This window comes from Trichosurus vulpecula, chromosome 1, assembly GCF_011100635.1.
Source record: "Trichosurus vulpecula isolate mTriVul1 chromosome 1, mTriVul1.pri, whole genome shotgun sequence".
Taxonomy (NCBI): Eukaryota; Metazoa; Chordata; class Mammalia; order Diprotodontia; family Phalangeridae; genus Trichosurus; species Trichosurus vulpecula.
The window spans coordinates 542,897,199-542,908,241 of record NC_050573.1 but is presented as its reverse complement, the minus strand read 5'-3'; the positions used below and the strand labels follow the sequence as shown (position 1 = coordinate 542,908,241).

The window sequence follows — 11,043 nt, the reverse complement described above, 5'->3', positions numbered from 1 at the left end:
CATGAGGTTTCCTTGGTAAAGATGCTGGATCAGTTTGACACTTCCTTCTCCAACGTGTCCCCATTTTACATATGAGGAACTGAGACAGAGGTTAAGTGACTTGCCCAAGGTCACACAGCTAATATCTGTTCAATGGATAGCCACCAGGTGCTGAGTCTTTCATAATTTAGAGATAATCTAATATTCCAGTCCCATTGCTGTATTTGTAAAGAACCTGTGGCCCAGAGAATCCGGTGGCCTAGTAGAGAGAGTACTAGACCTGGAGTGAAGATGACCCAAGTTCACAACAGGTTTCAGATACTTCAAATGAGATAACACTAGTAAAACGCTATATAAATGTTAGCCCTTATTACTAAAGTGACTTGCCCGAGGGTCACATATTTAGTTAGTTTCCCAAGTTTCTGCTTCCTCAAGTTCTAGTCTCAGGCTCCTTCCCTTCCAACACTTACTGCCTCTGCTCTCTGTCCCTGTCCCTCATCTCAGGTTAGCAGCTCTTGCGGTTTCTGGTGCTGATTTCATCGGCTCGGGTATCCATCCCCAGGGCGGGCTCCTCAGAAACATCTTATCTGCAGTTTTATAATCTTCAAACACGCGGCAAAACTGGTGTGCGTACACGTACACACACACACACACACACACACACACACACACACACACGTACACACACGACTACTCTAGGTAGAAGGGGAATGCACTACCCAGCCGAATGCATTTCCAAGGAGCGAGCTTCCCCCCTCCACCCTCCTCTGGGAGGCTGGCGCTGGGTGGGGGGTGGAAGGGTGGAGGGGTGGAGGGGGAGGCCGCTAGCTTTAGAGGGCGGGACAACCATTGAGTAGTAGTAGCAGCAGCGGCCGCGGTGCAGTGGCTTTGCAGCCGAAATCTGTAGACCACCCCTCCCCCCCACCACTCAGTTCCTCCGCTTTCCTCTTCTCTCCTACCCCCCGAAGAACAACAGGAGGTTCCCCGGGCCAGCTGAGAGGCTCTTTAGGACCCGAAGGCGGCGACAGCAGCAGCAGCCGCAGCTCGCTAAACGCCTCTCCCGCACACGCTCACTCTCTGCCGCGTCTCTGTCGTCTGGGAAAGCGGTCCCCAGCCAGCAGTCACCCAGCTTGTCCGCCGGCTCCCCGGGTAAGACGTCTCCCCCAGCTCCCCTTCTCTGCAGCCCCCTCCCGCCCTGGGGTTCCCCCTAGCGTTCCTGGGACGCCGGGGGTGCAAGGGTTCCCGGTTGCAGCGCGGGAGCCCGGGCCATATCTGGTCAAAATATTCAGCTGTCACCAACTGGGACTGAGCTGCTCCTCTCTATAAATAGCCGACCGTGCCTCCTCCTCCAGCTCCTGCCGCCCGGGGCTGAGAGTAGGAAGGAGCTGGAGGCTGGTGTAGCCCGGCTGGGTGGCGACCACGGATGGAGGCAGCAGTCTACTATGCCTACGCCTCGAGGGTGTTGCGCGCCAGCCCTCCAGCCCACCAGCCCTCCCGAAGTTTACCCACTCCAGCCTATAGCTTCCTCACGTAGCCCTCCCCCGCCCTGGTACCCCTCTAAGTCCATGGGCTCCCTCCTTCAGCTTCACTTGGTCTCCTCGCCTAACACCCTTCTCCTGAAATCCACGGACTCGCCTCCCATTCAGTTCCCCTTCCCCTGCACAGCATCCTTCTCCCCGAGTCCACGGACTCCTTCCTCCAGTTTCCCCGACGGTACCCCGCTACCTGAATCCACGGACTCCCTCCTCTAGCTTCCTCACGTAGCCTTCCCCTTCCCCTCCCCGCAGCCCTAGCACCCCACTTCAGAAGTCCATGGACCCCGGAAAACTCCTTTTGGGGTCTGGCGCCCGCACAGGTGTACGAGGTACCAGCAGCAGGTGCCCGGACCCTCCTTCCTACAGCATAGTAGTCCATCTTATCTCGTGATCCGGTGTAGCCCCATTCTCGAGATGGGGAGGAGGTAGTTGAGGAGGGAAATTGGGTAAATGCCTAGTTTAAAGGGAGTCTAATAAGTGCGTTTCAAGAGGTGATAAGGGTCGGAGGAGGAGGGGTGGAGACCGAGGACCCAGTGTCATCTCAGTACGGATCAGACGTATCATCAACTCCTGAAAAAGTTTCCAAAATAGAAGGGCAAAGGGAGAGGTTTAAGGCGCAGAAGGAGAATGAATCAGGGAATCCATTAAAGAAATTAAGCGTCTAAACCCATCTGGGAGTAACCCCCCGAGGTCTCATGTCACCTGTCTTCCCCAAGCCTCCTGCCACTAGTCCTCGTCGCTTCTTTCCTAAAGAATCTAAGAGGGGCCTGTGCCTACTTCTTTTCCTTAGGAGGAACCAATGACAACTGCTTCTCCTTCGCCTCTTTAATGAGTCAGCTGGGTGGGGGTGAATCAAAATCTGCACCTGCCTATTGTCTTCATAGATCCCATCCCACGCCCGAGCTCTCGGCTTAGCAAGCCTTGGGCTTTCCGTTATTTTTCTTTTAATACTGTGCTATTTACCAAGTTCCTGGGATCATGGATCCTCAAGTTGTAAGGGATATCCGAGACCACCTAGTCCAGACTCCTTTTACTAGAAAGGAATCTGAGGCCCAGAGGGATTAACTGGGTTGTCCAAGGTCACTCAGTTAATGTACAGGGATCTTTTTTAGAGCTCAGTATTTGATTTGTGCAGAAAAAGATTATGGACGAGCTAGCTGCGGGTAGACATTACTAGTGGAAAAAAATATTTCCTTGATGGAAGGCGAACTTGCAATTGACAAGCAGAGACTTGGGATATATTTATGTTAACAATATTGAATTGCTATATTCCATAATAACTCTTTGGGGGTGAAAATTCAGATCATGAGGAGGAGGGTCTTGATTTTTGTTTATTAGAAGAGAAATATGGATGATTAGGTTAACTGAAAAAGAGTTATTATTGGATTGGCAGGACTTGAAAAACTTCCTATTTTTATGTTTCTGTCTGCACCTCTATTACAAACAATGTAATTTTCAATGTAGACATTCACACTTTGGGCCATGTTAGCGTTTGTTTACTACAGTGTAAAACCCATATTTCTTACTAGGGAAGCTGCTTTGTAGCACCCAAAGCTTCCCTGAAGTACCAGATTAAAATTCTGGAGAGATGAAGGTTGATAGAATACAATTCGAGATTATAAAGGTGAATGTGAATTATTCGCCAAATGCCGGAGTGCTACAAATAGGAAGGGCCATTTGATGGAAGAAATTTTAGGACAAATCTAAAGAAGCATTATGGTGACTTATACAGTGGGCACATTATGTAATATAGGATTTGCATAACTTTGTAGATGAGAGATCAGTGATGACTTGGTGAATGGAGATGTACAATTTTAGGATATGCAACTCTAATTTTTCAAGGTTAATGTTGTGAAAGGCAACCATGACCTCTCACAGAAACATCCTTTTGTTTAAAGTCTGGCAAACTGGAACAGTGGTAGTAACAAAGACAAATAGGAAAGTCAGGGATGGGAAGAAGATTGGGGATGAGGGCAGCAGAGAAAATGGTGAGTTTGGTTTTTAAACAATTTGAGTTTAAGGTGATAGTTCATACAAGTGGAAATGTCCACCAGGCAGTTGGAAATATGAGACTGGAGCCGGGGAGAGAGGACTGGCCAGAGATGTAGATTAGAGAGTCATCTGCAGAGAGGTGAAGCCGTGAGAGTGAATGAAATCTTTAAGGGAGAGAGTGTAGAGAGAAAGGAGGGAAGAGAACTAAATTCACAATCTCATTGTTAGGCTTTTTGTGACAGCCGTGTCCTCATTAAACTCCTATGTCTAATTAATTTGGCTTTGTATATTGTTTTTCTTGTCTGAATATTTTAGTTAAATAATTGTCAATGACACTGGTCACAGGAAGAGGCTCAGAACTCAACCCTATGCTCTAGTGGCATCCAATAGGACCTGTTGGCTGTGTTGAGGCAGGATACAAAATCATTTTATCCCCTTTTCAAACCCATTTCGCCCCTCCTTGTTGTCTACCTTTTGTATCTTGCACAGCAAGTTATCTAATTTCTCTTGCCTCTTCAAGATTATAGTATTTATTTGCAAATAATGGTCACTTAATAAATGTTTGTTGAATTATTTATAACTTACAATGTGCCTTCATCTGCATAAGATCCAGCAGAGTCTGGGAAGAACAACTGGGGCTAAGCATCATATGAGCTCATGTCTCCAACCTGCTCTGGCACTGACCCACTTGGTCCCCAAAGCTGCTACTGCTGCTATTGCTTCCAGGGTTGAAGGATAAGCCTGAGGGTACCTATCCTGCTCATGCTCCAGCTCAGGAGCTCCCACCTGAGTGCTTTACCCTAACAATCAGCCATTAGATTCAGTTAGTTCTTAGTAAAGGAATTTATTCAAGTGGCATAGTGAGAAAAATAGTCACAAAGCATTTCCCTCCAAATCTGCTATAATACTCATTCACAAATATACACAGAATCTGTGGGGGGCGGGAGGGAGAGGAGCAGAGGAATGGGTACAGACTTAAAGTACAGTAGTAGTGAGGGACAAATGAAGGGAACACAGGTGCCAAGGCAGCCTACAACTCCAGAACTGCACAATTTTGATATCTTTTCTTGCTCTGGAAAGTCCTCTTGAAGTTCATCTGGGGGAAGGCATTTCTGACTGACTAGTTTGCTTCTCAGCTTAGCTGGGCTAGATCCTTGCAGGACATGGTGTCTCAGCTGGTTGAATCAACCCACAGCCAGACCTGGTCAAACAGATAGACTAGGCTAAGAATCGTAAGTAAAGATGGGATCCCTCAGCGCCCCAGCTCTGAGGTTTGTCACCCCCAGGCAGGTGGGAGAAGAGGTCTAGGCTCTCCTGTTTGACACTCCTTCCTGGTTCAAAGATGTGATCCCTTGATGAGGGACCCCAAAGTTATTTATGATGCTTAGCCCAATTACTCTTCCCTGACCCCTGGTTGATCTTGTGCAGATGAATGGCTGAGGATGAAGGTATTGAAGTGGTCCCTACCCAGTGTAAGTTCATATATAATTGAGATATTCAAGCCTCAGATCCTTTCTAAGATTTGAAATGTTTTCTTTGCATATGAAAGGTTTTCCTTTACATTGTGATATGTCTTTTCCATCCCTTCTGACTTTGGGCTTTCTAAGTCTCAGTGAGGAAGAAAATTACATATATACACACTTATTTATATATGTACTGGGAATGAGTGTGTGTGTGTGGTGTGTGTGTGTGTGTGCGTGCGTGTGTGTGTGTTGGTGGAGAGGACTTCTCTCCGCTCAAAGGTCTGGTCTCTGGAACTTGAGTTTGTGGGGACAGAGAAGTAAGCATATTTATGTCTTTCGATACACAGGAGACTTAACAGTAAACTAGATACCAATTTATTAACATATTGAGGAGACCCTCACCTGACTGCATGCTAATCCTTCTGTGGTCAATTAGGGCTTATCCCACAGGAAAATCATTTGTAGTGTTGATTTGTAGTTGGATCAATGTTTTAATGGTACTCTTCAGCTGGAAATGAATTATTTCTAGAGAATGCTTGGAGAGTAAAGGCATCAGAGGAAAAAGGATTGTGGTCTTAAGAGAGCTTCCTATCTAGACTATAGAGTCTATCCAGGGGCATAGCATATATATATATGTATATATATATAGATATAGATATAGATATAGATAGATATATAGATATATATATCTATCTATATATATATGTATATATGTACCACTAATTATTTTTTACGTGTTAGATGATAAGGCTTAAAAGGTTACCCTCCCCATGGTTTTAAAACAAGAACTTGAAAATATAAATCTTTAGAGAAAAAAAAGAATGGGGGCATAATGGTGCTATAAGGAGTGGTAGGTTTAGAATATACAAGCTGCCTGGGGCATAGCCATAGGAGAAGTAGAAGGAGGCTGCTGGAAAGCCCTTTCCCTACCACTTCCCAGTATCTTTTGACTCTACTTGGGAAACCTAAGACTTAGAAGTATTCTTCTAGGGTGTGCCTGGCCTATGGTCCTGCTCACTGTTTCCCTTGGGCCAACTCAAGATGGCATCTCTAGAAGTAAGTAGGTGGCAACCATGGCTAGAGTATTGGAATTGAATTCAGGAAGATCTGAGTTCAAATCTGGCCTCTAACATTTACAGTTGTGTGACCCTCAGTAAGTCACTTAACCCTCTGTCTGCCTCAGTTTCCTGATATGTAAAATGGAACTAGTAAAAGCAACTACCTTGCACAGTTGTGAAGATCAAATGAGAGAATACTTGTAAAGCTCTTAGCACAGTGCCTACCACATAGTAAGTGTTACGGATGTGTTAACTATTAGCTATTATTACTGTGATGCTTACAAAGAGGTGGGGTGGTAGGTTTGGGGAGAGAACTCGAGGTCTTCTGACTCTACATTCAATACTTTCTTGTTCTTGCTGTTGCATGACGTCGCCTGAGTTGTCTTATGTTGTTATTTGCTCATTTCATCAATGTATGTAAGTCAATTACAAACTCTTTGAGGACATCTTCTTACACATCTTTTGTGACACAGTGACTTTCACAGCGGCTAGGCACTTTAGCTGAAGCCCGATAAGTATTGTCGATGTCACTCATGCCATTAAATCCTCTATTTTCTGAAAAAATTTCTAAAAAAAAATTACCAAATAAAAAATCAGATCAGAAATCTTGAGTTAGCAGATTCCATGCTGTCTTGGGGAGGGACGGGGGCAGGGGGGAAAGAAAATCGGGAACTCAAAATTATGTAGAACCGAGTGTTGTAAACTAAAAAGAAAAAAGAAGAAAATTAAAAAGAAAGAAATCTTCAGTTAGTCCTGGTCTTCTCACTGGTGCCATAAGAATGCTGACATAGGATCGAGGATCAAAGAAGGAAATTTTAAAATATCATCTAATCCAACCCCTCATTTTGTAAATAAGGAACTTGAGGCTCAGAGAAATAAAGTGACCCGTTCAGAGCCGGGATCCAAACTCTGGTACTAGAGGTAGCTGTGTGGCATGGTGGATAGGACTTGGAATCAGGAAGACCTGAGTTCAAATACAGCCTCAAATGCTTCCTAGCTATGTAACCCTGGGCAAGTCACTTAACCTGTCTGCCTCGGTTTCCCCAACTATTAAATGGGGATAATAATAGCTCCTACCTTCCAGAGTTGTTCTGAAGATCAAATTTGGTGATATTTGTAAAACACTCAGCCCAATGCCTGGCACCTAGTAGCCACTCAATAAATGCTCAGTTCTTTCCTTCCTTCCTCTGCCCCTAAGCTCCAAGCTTTTTTCCATGATACCAAGCTGCCTCACCAAGGGGCTGAGAGATCTAGGTAAGGAAGAGAACATGAAACAGTCAAGAGTAAAGCCAGACAGTTCTCCGAAAATCTACGTGATCCTATTTTTTCATACAATCGCTATTTTTTATTGACCACATCACTGTTCTGGTTTTCCCCTTGAGTTCATTCTGTCACGTCACAGCTAATCATTACTGTAGTTTCTGTTTTTGCATTGATTATATCATTTCTTTAGGTCATAGGACCATGTTTCTTAATCTTTGGGAAGATAAAAATATGCCGCACGTAAATAAAGCCTTTGGACTCATCACAAGAGGACTTGCCATAAGGGCAGTAAATTATTTTAGCAACAGCAACTAAAAACTTCCTAGACGGGTTGTAATTGGCAGTAGTAGAGGAAATGCCCACATCATTTAAATCATAGATCTTTCAAAGAAGACAACCTGGAAAATGATGTGGTTGTCCTAGAGTGGGCTCTTGCAGGTTCAAACCCTATCATCCTGCAATCATTGGCTGACTGTCTGACATTGTACCTCTCTTGCCTTACCTAAATGGGCTATGTTCTATGGCATCTTCTTTTTCCAAATAAAACAAATTAATCTATATTCACTTTTTGGGAAGACTTTTGTAATACCCCTTGAAATAACTGAAAACGCCCTGGGGAATCCACAAAATGAGGGTTGGGGTCACTCTAGGGACATAAGAGGGGAGGGGTTCAAGGTAAACGATTGGCTACTTCACAACAGTGAGAATGTTGATTCTCCCTACGGCCTTTAACCTGCTCATTTTAGCTTACATGCCCAGTTATTAAACCAGTTCCTACTTTTGTACATGTTAAGTTATGTGATGTTGAATTTTTTGAGGGCTAGAAGGATTATTACATTTGACCAAGAGATAGGATCACAGCTGGGAAGAGAGGGAGAAATACAGTAGATGCTGTGGAGGAAAGGTGAAGTTGATTCAGCAAGGCGAGAATCCATGCCTAAAAGTTTGAGAGGTATCCTAGGGAAGATAATATTAAATGAAACCTGAGTATTTCTCAACTATATAATAAATTCCTTGAAGTCAGGGACAGGATCCCCCACAGTTCCTTACAGAAGACCTTACACATAGTAAACAATCAACTCTTTGATGTAGATATCTGTATACACATACATGTATGTGTATATATATATACATATATGTAGGTATATACATGCATATGTGATGAATAAATCAACTTTGGACATTCAATAAAAATTTATTAAATGAATCAAGATTGGAGGAATTGTATAATTTCCAAGTTCAGTTTGAGGTAGTAGAAGAATCAGGCTAAAGGAAGAATCTGTATGACAGAATGGTAGATCTGGGAATTACCCTAAGCAAATGGTATTCAGAACTCTGGTTAGGCTAAGAGGTTTTCCCAGGGACATTTTTCTCTTTTGGTTCCTCTGTCGCCCCAGGTATTCTCCAGAACTGACCTTAGTTTGGGGGAACAGCTCGGAGAAATTGTATTCATCTATTCCAGTGACCCTGATTATTGGGTTTGAAAATATTTTCTGTAGTTTACCCTAACACTAAAACATTTGATGGATTTGGCATTTAAGGATATTCATTGCTAAAAGTAAATACACGTAAGCTAATATGCAAATTGATGCAAAACCAGGAGCAAGTATCCTAGCTTCCTAGAGAATAACCTTCATATTTTACTGATTAAAATGAATGTGATTTCTCAGGCAGAATGTGGAAGGAGAAAAGCTAGGACAGGTGCCCAGTGACAGTGGGAGGGATGAGGGGAGGATGCCATTAAAAGAAGCTGAGTAGTCAGAGTGGTAGAAATAGAGCCAAGAGAGAACCATGTGTCACTGGAGCCTAATCTGGGAAGGGATTTGAGGAGGAGAGGGATTGATTGTCACAAGCTCTGAGAAAGCAGGCTAGGAAATAGGTTTGAGGAGAGGCAAGAGTGGATTTCAGAGTTAAGAGGTAGTTAAAGGAAGAACTGATTGACATGGATAATAGCACTCTGAACCCTATGGATAATCAATAAGTATAAATGGACTAATTAGACTACAAATAAGCTTTCTGAGATTCAGAATCAGATACTATGCTTCCCGCCCCCCTTTTTTATGTTTTGAAAAAATTCCTCACAGAGCCTAATAGTGCAGGGCATAAAACATGCCGATAATAAATATTTCTTAACCATTTAAACTTTTATTTTTCAATGGACCACTATGCTTAAATAACATAGTTCACATTTTTCTACATTCATGGTTACAAAAGAACTTTCACACCCATCGTCTCCATTGAACCTCACAATTACATGCAGGAGGTAATGCAAGTATTATTCTCATTTCATAGATGAGAAAAATGAGGCTGAAAATGATTAAGTGAATTGTCCAGGGTTATACAGAGGGACAGGTCAATTGTCCTTCATGTCACATTATACTGCCTCTCACTTGTTGACACAGTGTCCCAAAAAAACTTAATGCAGTTTTAAGCTCTAATAGTTAATTATCTGGCTATTAAGTTAATAAGTAATAACTAATTAAATAAATGATCCTTAGTCAATAATCCACCAAAAACTAATTAAAGCTTAAAACTGCGCTAAAACTTGGGACACTCTGTCCATTCCTTCTGATGATTCAATATTCATGATGTTGGTGATGATAACATAAGCTAAGTATAGAAAAAGTTGGGGAATTTTTTGTGTGTGTTGACATACTTTTTCTGATCTAATTGTATGGTCATTTTACTCTTATCTCTTGCTTTATTCTGATAAAAACCTGGATTTTGGATACATGAAAAAGTTGGCCTTTGAGATTTATTATGAGGTCTTTTCTTCTGGGAAGTAAATGCTATTTTGTACTCAGAAAAAAAAAATACCAAAGGAGGCAACACTCATCTTCTTTTTTTACTTGCTGTTTGTTTAGCTGGTAGATCACAGTCTCCTACAGTTGGTGATTTTTTTTGGTTTGGTTTGTTTTTTTTGCCCTTAACATTAGTAACCTTTCTAAAAGTCCTTTTGTAGGCTTTTGGTTATTTTTCTTTTTTTTTTGGATGGGAAAAAGCTTTAGTATCTGCGCAAATCACTGACTAAATGCTTCCTGCCATCCTCTCAATCTCACAGTAGCTATTCACTTCTCTTAAAAATACATAAATGTTACTTTTTAATGTCAATTTTGGTCCAACTGATAGCAGCTTTGCTACCTGTATATAATCATAAGGTAAAGGTTCGAACCACTTACTGCCTGGGAGAACTGAGAAGAAATAGATCAAAACCAGGGACATTTATTTTTTCAAAGATGAGTCTTGTAAAGCTGGTGACATATTTTAAGCAGCCATTGATTATTGAGTTGCCTCGTGCCCTTGGTGGAAAGATGAATTCTTTGACCCCTCCCGTTCTCTCTAAAAATACCCCACTTTATCTGACACTTACACTTCTTTCTAGGGCGTGCCAAACTTTGAGCACTAAGTTGATTCAGATGTTCAGTGAAGATGCTGATTATTTCAGTCAACTTGAATATTGTATTTCATAATAACACGTAATGGGGGTTGAACTGGCTTCCCCTTCTTTGTCTCCTTTACTGGATCTTCTCTCAGATCACTTCTTCTAACTGCAAGTGTCCCTCAAGAATCTGGGCCTTCTTCTCTTCTCGCTGTATGCTATTTCAGTTGGTGATCTCATCAGCTTCCCATGGATTTAATTACCGTCCATGCGCTGCTGATTCTCAAAACTACCTTTCTTGCCCCAGTCTCTCTGCTGATCTCCAATTTCACTTCTCCAGCTGCCTTTCAGATATCAGAAGCTGAATGCCCAGC

At 42.7% G+C, this 11,043-nt stretch overlaps 1 protein-coding gene across 1 annotated transcript in view; it reads left to right on the top strand.

Moving 5' to 3' along the window:
- Positions 1-805: 805 nt before the first annotated feature.
- The window catches only part of TMOD1 (tropomodulin 1), a 143,115-nt gene continuing 132,877 nt past the window's right edge, over positions 806-11,043 (top strand). Inside the window, exon 1 of the mRNA XM_036741499.1 lies at positions 806-1,128. The gene's annotated coding sequence lies outside the window, so the exon portion shown is untranslated. The remainder of the gene's footprint in view (positions 1,129-11,043) is intronic.